The sequence below is a fragment of the Protopterus annectens genome, chromosome 1.part0 (genome assembly GCF_019279795.1).
Source record: "Protopterus annectens isolate FY-2018-M chromosome 1.part0, PAN1.0, whole genome shotgun sequence".
Classification (NCBI taxonomy): domain Eukaryota; kingdom Metazoa; phylum Chordata; order Ceratodontiformes; family Protopteridae; genus Protopterus; species Protopterus annectens.
Window position 1 is genome coordinate 1,596,817,599 of NC_056725.1, and position 7,125 is coordinate 1,596,824,723.

The 7,125-nt window shown below is 48.8% G+C and overlaps 1 protein-coding gene across 1 annotated transcript in view; it reads right to left on the bottom strand.

The window, feature by feature from the left end:
- The window catches only part of GCAT (glycine C-acetyltransferase), a 507,826-nt gene that overhangs the window by 109,848 nt on the left and 390,853 nt on the right, over window positions 1-7,125 (bottom strand). The window lies entirely within an intron of this gene.

Below are 7,125 nucleotides of genomic sequence, written 5' to 3' on the forward strand. Positions count from 1 at the left end.
ATTTTTAAAACAAAAGGAAAAAGAAAAAACGTTATGTACTCATCATAACGTTCATCCAAGCTATTGCTTTTCAGTTGTCTTCAACTGTGGGAATACGGATCTGGTACAGATCTGACTCTGCCGCATTTTCCAGCATTGGATCCAAGCTCCAAGCTCCTCCCCTACCCATAATGCCCCTGTCTCCCTCCTCCCCTCAGATCGAGTTTGCTGCAAACAGTAGCACCCCAACCTAACCATGTGCCTAACACTCTGGCATTAGTACCCCTAAGCACCAAAAGAAAGACGAAGACTCACCAGAGTAGGGGCTATGCCTCTTTCATCTGGTCCACTACACAGCCCACATAAGGCAGGGGGGAGGAGGGAGGGATGGTTGAAGACAAATGAAAAGCAATTCAGATGGAAAGTTATGGTGAGTACATAACTTTTTTATCTGAGGTTGTTGTTTTCATTTGATCTTCAACTTGTGGGACAGAGTACCCAGCTACCAAAACCGCTGGGGGGGTCCTCATGGAAGGATTTTCCAGAGCACGGCAGAGCCAAAGGATGCCCTGCCTCTGGACAGGCGATCCAATTTATAATGAGAAATAAACGTGTGTGATGATGCCCAAGTAGCTGCAGAGCAAATGTCATCTATGGAAAGCCTAGACCAAAAAAAAAAAGGCCAATGAAGCAGCCAGAGATCTGGTAAAATGCACCCTGACATGACCTGGTGGAGATAATCCTTTGGCTTTATAGGCCAAAGCTATGCACTGAGAGATCCAACGAGCAATAGTTAACTTAGAAACAGGTTTTCCTAAGAAAGGCTTAGAATATGAGGCAAAATCCTGATCAGACTTACGAAAGGGCTTTATTCTATGCAAATAGAAATGCAGCTACTCATGAACATCAAGCAAATACAATTTACACTCTCCCTTATTCTGAAAGTTTGGAAAGAAAACAGGGAGATTGAAGACCTGGTTAATGTTAGATTCTGAAGCCACTTTTGGAAGAACTGAAGGGTTCATTCGCAAGGAAAAACTGTCTTTATGAAACGCCATGTAAGGGAGCTTGACAGATAAAGCCTGGATCTCTGATACCCTTTTAGCTGAAGTAATGGAGACCAAAAAGGCAGTCTTCCAAGACAGGAATTGCAAATCCACTGTAGCTGCTGGTTCAAAAGGGGAAGAAACCAAAGCTTGTAAAACTAAGATCCGAAGGGAGTGCAGGGTCCTTAACTGGAGGCCTAAATAAAAAGGTACCTTTCAAAAAGGCTTTACAAAGATTGGAAGAAGCCAAGGAAGCCGAATTGTCTCATGTAAGAAAATTGGAGATAGCTGCCAATTGTACTTTTACCATAGAAAAGCTAGCACTCTGATGAAAAATATCTGCCAGAAACTCCAAAATGGCAGGGACCAGGGCAGTGAAAGGGTCCAAATCATATTGAGAAGCCCATATCAAGAAACATTTCCACTTACTGGAATAAACCTTCCTACTGGAAGATTTGTGAGCTGCTACCAAAATTTTCTTAACAGGAGAAGACAACCCAGGAGCCTAGCTATCACTGGAACTGGAGCAGCCAAGCCGTGAGCTTCAGACTGACTAGATCTGGGTGTGGGATCCCTGAGGGATGCGTGATCAGATCCGGAACAAGAGCTAATGTCCAAGGAGGACACACTGCATGAGATAAAGGCAGGTCTAGCAATGACCACTGGACCACTACAGTCCATTGGAGAACCCTCATATGCAGATGAGCCATAGGGATCAGGGTGATCGTGGCTGCCATGGACCCCAACGCCAGAAGAACAAACTCCGCAAGGGAATAATGGGTCTGAACAATTTACAACACATGATGTCTGAGGGATTGAAGTCTGTCCGGAGTTAGAAAAATCTTGCTCTGAGTGGTATCTAACCGAGGCCCAATAAAGTCGAGAACTTGAACTGGATCCAATTGGGACTTGTTGAACTTTATGGTTATGCCTAGCTGGTGGGCGGTCTGGAGAAGGAGATCCCTGGCTTGACAGAGTCAATGCCTGGAGGGAGTGGAAAGAAGCGAAGCATCCAGGAAGGGGAAGACCTGGAACCCCTGCAGCTGCAGGTGAGCCGCCACCATTGCCATCACTTTCGTAAACACCCTGGGGGTGGTGGTAATACCAAAGGGTAGCACTCTGAAATGATAATGATTGGCTCCCAGCCAGAAGCGGAGGTACCTCTGAGAGAACCTGTCCATCTTAATGTGGTAGTATGCGTTTTGGAGGTCCACCGAGCACATCCAGTCATTCCTCTGCAGAAAGGGCAGAATGGATTGGAGAGTGACCATCCGTAATTTCGTCCTGGCAACTGACAGGTTTAGGGTTGAAAGATCCAGGATGGATCTTAAGTCCCCTGTTTTCTTCAGCACCAAAAATAAACTGGACTAGATGCCTAATCAGGACTGGTCTAGGGGGATGGGCAGGATGACCTGCTTTATGAGCATCTTGGAAATTTCCACTGCTGCCTCCTCCCGTTGTGCGGGTGGAACATCAGGGAGGTGTTTGGGAAGGACTGGGGGTTGAAGGAAAAGAATTGAGTATCCTCTAGATATAATCTGCAACACCCAACGATCATCTGTGATACCCCCAGGCTGCTGGGGGCAGAGAGAGACATCCCCGACTGCCTCCACAGACGAGCTGTTGGGCAACCCTTCAGGACTGCTGAAAGGGTCTGTTTGGGAAAGAATCCCAAGACCCCTGGTTCCTCAGACCCCCTCTGCCACAAGGATGACGTCTGTCATATCCCCCCTGCCTCTGGGGGAAGGCAAGTCCTGTCAGTCGTGGGAAAAGCCCTGAGATTTTTTGAACCACATCTTCTTCACCCCACGCTGATTCCGGGTAAAGGATCATTGTGGGGTTGAGAAGCGAATCCCGAGGGCAGACAAGGTCTTCTCATCTTTCTCACTCTGGACTAAAGTGTCTCGAACGGTCTTACCAAAAAGGATGGAACCATCATAGGGGTATTTGTAAATGACGCCTTGAAGGGCTCTGAGAATAAACAAAGCCGGAACCAAGTGTGATGCCTGATGGCAATGCCTGTTCCAGCCACCCTAGAGGCACCTTCAATAGCATGTGACAGGAGCCTCATAGAGGTAGTGGAAACAGAAGTAAGGGTGGCCATATGCGAGGAGAACACCTTCTCTTCTGCAAACATGGACCCGGGGCAGACTCAGCGACCTCTTTGACCAGGTCCTACTGTAGTCTGATGACATGTGCTATGTAGTTCGGCACACGCAAGGCAAACATGGCTGAAGCCCATTTCCCAAAACGGTCCATGGACCAGGACTCGCGGTCCAGCGGATGGACTGTAGAGCTCTCCTGAGCGAGCTCTTTCTTGGTGGCCACTACAACCACCATGGCATCAACCAGTGATCCCTTAGACCAATGCTGCCTGTCCAATGAGACGCTTAGAATATTATCAGGGAGTGTAGGAATGGGCTCCACCGTGTCACGCTCCTTCCATGCCCAGTCTTGAAATCAAGTCTACAAGCAGATCAGTGGGAGGGGACACCCAGGAGGTAGAAGGTCCTGTGCCAAATGCCTCCAGGAACATTGACTCATCCGGGTGGGGTTTATGGACAGACCACCTCCCACGCTGGTGTAGTATTTCAATGATGCTTCGAAGGAGACATCATCTGGGGGTGACTGGGGGAACCCTCCCCTTCCTCCAAGTCCGTGTCATCTGTGAGGGACTCCGGTGGGGAGTCCAAATGCCTCCTTTTGGACTTATGTTTCTGAGGGAACTCCCTTCGGGGGGTGGGCTATGTGGAGGGCTCGGAAACCTCTGGCAGTTCCCAGGAGAGGGGGACTCCCTGGGGTGTGGCGGCAGCAAGCTGTTCCTGAGGGGGCAGGATGGCAGATTCCAGACCAGAAAAAGAGGAAGCCTGGATGGACTCTGAGGATGATAATTTCAAGGGTCTCGAGAGAGCCAAGAGAACACTCTCCACCACATCAAAAGCAGAGGGAAAATGAATCCCTGAAGATGGGAGCAGTACCAGATCCGTCACCCTCTGCATCGACAGGTGAAATGGATCCGAGCCTCCAGGTGCTGAGACTCCAAGTGGAAGGGCTGACTCTGAAAATCTCAAAGCCGAGACTATGGCTCCAAGAGACAGACGGCTCCAAACTGGTCGGAGCTGGGCCACTCAGGACAATGGTCAGTGTCAAGGTGCCTGGTACCACTGGTGCTGACCCCTCAACACTGAGAAGCCTCGGGCCCAAAGACTCCGAAGCCAGGGGTCGGACTGGAGCAGGAGCAATGGGAAGAAAGGAGGACTGCATGCTCCCAGCCCCAGAGGGGGATGGGGTAGACAAGACTCCCATCTGGATCTGGGTCCGGATGAATTTCCGCATCATCCTGTCCATCTCAGCTTCAGAAAGACTATAGGTGGACCGAATGGAGGAAGCTACAGATACAGGCCTGGAGTGGCACTGGGGAGAGTATGAGAAGGGGGATTGGTCCTGAGAGATCTCTGGCGAGAAGCGAAGCGATCAGAGCCAAGGGGAACCTGGGCTGGGATCCAGGAGGATTTGGCCTGGGGGCTCAGCCAAAGAAGCTTGGTTGGAGGACTGCTTTATGGGACTATCCTGCTCATTGTGATGGTGCTTTTCCCCATCCCTGGTCTTCTTGGCAGAAGGATGAGTCCCATACGCCAGGGGGGAGGAAGAAGAAGCAGAGGCCTCAGAGGAAGGTGGGGAAAGGAGGCCTTTCAAAATAAGTTTGTTCCTCCTGTTGATCAATGCACGGGGGTTGAAGCCCATGTAGATCGAAGAGGAGGTGTCTAGGAGTGGTACTCTCCGACATACAACTCACAAAGAGTGGCCGTCAGAAGGGGAGAACTTATGGACAGACAGTGCATTTCCAAAAGCCTGGCTTGGGGGTCTCAGCCATGGAAGAAGGAAACCAAGCACACACACATGAACACGCTCACTAGACAGGAAAGAAAGATGAAAGGGGACTTTCTTTCTATTAGAGAACTGACAGCTGAACGCAAAGAACAGGTAGGGCATAAAACTACAGAAAACTAGTTAGGAAGGGTGAAAAAAGAAGAAAGAAGACCAGAAAAGAACCTTCACTTACCAGGAAACTCGGAGCTAACAGACCACATTGCTGACTGAACATGTGGCAAACAAGATCTGGGGGGAGGATGGAGAAGGGGCATTATGGGTAGGGCAGGATCTTGGATCTTGGATCCGATGCTGGAAAATGCAGCTGAGTCAGATCCGTACTGGATCTGTATTCCCACAGGTTGAAGACAAATGAAAACAACAACTTCAGATCATACATTCTCCTTAAAATTAAACAGACTGAAAAACCTAAAAATTAAAAGTATCAAACTGTCAATATCATTTAACAGCTACAGGAAAACTCTATCCACAAACTGTAAAGACCACATCATGTCTTGATTTACTGGACTGTGTCAATGTTTCAGTATGGCTGTAAGAAGTCAATGTGCGATTTGTCACACCCCAAAAATGACTTGATGGGAATTGTTATACTGATATGATTTTGTTTTCCAGTTTGTCTTGCTAAAGCATTCCCAGTAACGTTTAAATCTGCACGACACACTAGCTAAACTTGAGGTTTCATTTATGCATTCAAATTTGCAGTACCTGAAAGATTCATTGTACAACCACAATGCCCTGATTAGGTGTTAGGTCTATTAGCAATGCTTGCACATGGGTAATGAACCTATTACATGCATAACAACACTTTACTACTCAAAAGTGACAGTACATAGCAATTTAACTATGTAATGTTGTAGTATATAAATAGCCCTCCCTGTTCTCATAAAAGATTACCAATAGTAATTTGTGCATGCTTTATTTAATGACCTCAGCATGACATACTCTTAAAATGTAAATATGTTGGCAGTAATTGACAAAAGAAAGACCGTTATCATCAATATGTTATGCAAGCTGTGAAATTCCTTTCAGAAATGAGCTCTGAAAAGGTACAAGATGAGTGAGCTTTATGATCTGAAGAAACTGAAAAGTATCAAATGATTGCAAGGAGTTAAACTACATCTAGGTTTTAAGGACAAAAATGTAATTCTGGGATAAGGTTAACTCAAGGTGACCAACGGTCCCAGTTTTTCCAGGACAGTCCCAGTTTGGAAGCCTCTGTCCCAGAATCCCAAACATTGTCTTTGGGACACAGAAATGTCCCAGTTTAGACTGCTCAGTCTGAATGGTGACTTGGCTTCCCAGGGTGGCCACTCCCCTTGTTTTCCCACTTTAAGCAGCTCTGGGGACTAGGCGATTTTTCGGGGATGCCATTGGGTATGGAGTAAGGTCAGATGCCTTCCAGGACCTGCCACCATCAGTCAGTTACTCCCTCAAGGACTTCTGTCATGGTGGGGTTCTGCTTGACCCCACTCACCCAGGCAGGAGTTCTCCAGGCCCTACACCCATCTGCCTGGCGCTCCCATACTGACTTCTGTCAATGCCAAACTCTACGGTCCTCCCCTTTAACTTGGCCAAGAGACCTTCCCCAGCCGTGGCCCCCCCATATCAGGGGACGCCGTCGCCTGCATGTCTCCTCCAGGTTGCCAAATCATGCCGGATCGCTCATGCCCTTGGACCCTCTCAGGGGAGCTTCCCTCTGATCCCATCCGCTCCTCCAGATCTGCTCTCTCATGAAGGCTTCAGAGTCCCCCTGCTCTGGATGGGAAAGCAGGGATACTCTGAAGTCTTCATGAGAGCAGATCGGCCCCTCAGTGGCCGGGGGGAGTTCTGCTCTCATGAAGGCTTCAGAATCCCCCTGCTTTCCCATCCACAGCAGGGGGACTCTGAAGCCTTAAAGAGAGCAGAACTCCCCTCGGCCACTGAGGGGCAGATCTGCTTTCATGAAGGCTTCAGAGTCCCCAGAGCTACTCTGGATGGGAAAGCAGGGGGACTCTGAAGCCTTCATGAGAGCAGATCTGCCCCTCAGTGGCCGAGGGGAGTTCTGCTCTCATGAAGGCTTCAGAGTCCCCCTGCTTTACCATCCAGAGCAGCTCTGGGGACTTTGAGATTTTTCAAGGATGCTGTCGGTTATGGGGTGAAGTTGGATGCCTTTACCCCAGCAGGAGTTCTCCAGGCCCCTCTGCCGTCCACCCTGGTGCTTACTCAAGGA